Source organism: Chinchilla lanigera, unplaced genomic scaffold, assembly GCF_000276665.1.
Source record: "Chinchilla lanigera isolate Chin_1 unplaced genomic scaffold, ChiLan1.0 scaffold00011, whole genome shotgun sequence".
In the NCBI taxonomy this organism is placed as follows: Eukaryota; Metazoa; Chordata; class Mammalia; order Rodentia; family Chinchillidae; genus Chinchilla; species Chinchilla lanigera.
Window position 1 is genome coordinate 36,036,409 of NW_004955412.1, and position 1,792 is coordinate 36,038,200.

At 32.1% G+C, this 1,792-nt stretch overlaps 1 pseudogene; it reads left to right on the forward strand.

Moving 5' to 3' along the window:
- Positions 1 to 359: 359 nt before the first annotated feature.
- Positions 360 to 1,792, forward strand: part of LOC102006759 — a 14,540-nt pseudogene continuing 13,107 nt past the window's right edge.

Here is a 1,792-nt window from a genome sequence, read left to right on the forward strand (position 1 = left end):
TTTACAAATATAAAAAATTTAAATGTTTAAATGGAAAATAAGCAGATAAAGAACATGGCAATGAATAGTAGGTACAAAATCCTTTAAACTCTTATGTAAAATTTGATAAGACATTTTACATAACTTTAATGAGTTGACAAAGTCTCTCAAAGAAGACAGTTCCAAGTGGCAAACATATGCAAGGGATTTAGTCAAACAATTCTTTGGCCAGAATTTTGTGATTTGGTAATCCCTTGGGAACCAGTGAAATACCAGATGAGTCTAGTTAATAATCTACAATTATTGGTTAAAGAACTATATTAGGGCTGATTTGCTGCCATCCATCCACTTTTCTATCAACCCCACAAGCACTGGGCACAATGAAGTGGGTAACCTTTATTTCCCTTCTCTTCCTTTACAGGTTTGCTTATTCCAGGGGTGTGTTTCGTTGAGAAGCACGTAAAAATTTTATTTTTCCATTGCTTAACTTTATTTTCCCGGTGAAAGAAAGTTTCAGTGAATCCCATGTCTTTAAATGAGTTTTCTTTAGCATTTATTTCTAGCATAGGATAATATTTTGTATTGGTGAACAAAATAAAGTACATAGTTATTCTATGAACTTAAGAACTTATTTTAAATGTCTTAGGTGAAGAAATGGAGAGAATTGTTTGGTGACTGTAATTTTCATTTGCACATAAAGAAATATGAGGCAGGTGACTTAAATTTTAGTATAGCGTTGAAGAGAGAATTAAAATCTATCTCAAAGGCCTACCCACCGTGCCATGATTTATTTTAAAAATGTGTGCTGTTAATATTATATCTAGGACTTACAGTTATGTTTACTTTTATGATAGAATGTCTTCTTAGTACCTGTACATTGACACCACAAAGCATTATTTCTTATCCAAGTTTTACAAGATATATATAGTGATAAAACTATAATACTTATACATATTTAATGAGTGTTAAAATAATATTCTTGGTGTCTGAATAATGATTTAGATGTGGAAAATATAGTTTATCATCATCCTAAGAATCTGTACAGGGATCATAGTACCAATACTTTGAAGCAAGGAAATAAGTTAAAAGGAAAGAAGAATAAAATTAGCATCGGAAATGTTTTCCTCAGTATTTAAACACATCTTATGTTTTTTCTCCCCTCCCTCAGACAGGAGTGAGATTGTTCATCGATTTACAGATTGGGAGAAGGACATTTCAAAGGCCTGTAAGTTAAAGAATCAACATTAATGTTCTTGATAGCATTGGTTACTAACTATTCTGAAGTTGTCATATTCCAGGTTCTAGCAGAGTGCCATCCAACAGAATTTTCTCCATTGATGGAAATATTCTATATCAGTCTGTTTGATATGGTAGCCATGGGCCACATGTGGCTATTGAATACTTTAAATATAGCTACTGAGGAACAAAACTTCAAATTGTTTTTAATTTTAATCAATTTAAATTTCTAAAATCACATATGGTTAGTGGCTATTATTGAACATTGAAACTACGGAACTTTCATGCAGCAGGGAGGACTGTAGTATATATATCTGTTGTCAGCCTACTTGCAACTGGAATCCCTTTACATAGCAAGTAGTCCTGTAGTTTCTTGGGAACCTTTTAATAACTTTTTAACGTAGTAAAAATGCTTATTTTTTTTGAAGGGTCAATATCTTCATACAGCCTGATTAAATGAGATGTTTAGGCTTTGTGGGCGTTTGTGTGTGTGTGTGCATGTGTATGTGTTTTAAATAACTCAAAGGACTTATGTAATGTCTCATCTTAACAAATCAGTCTACTTATTATATATCTG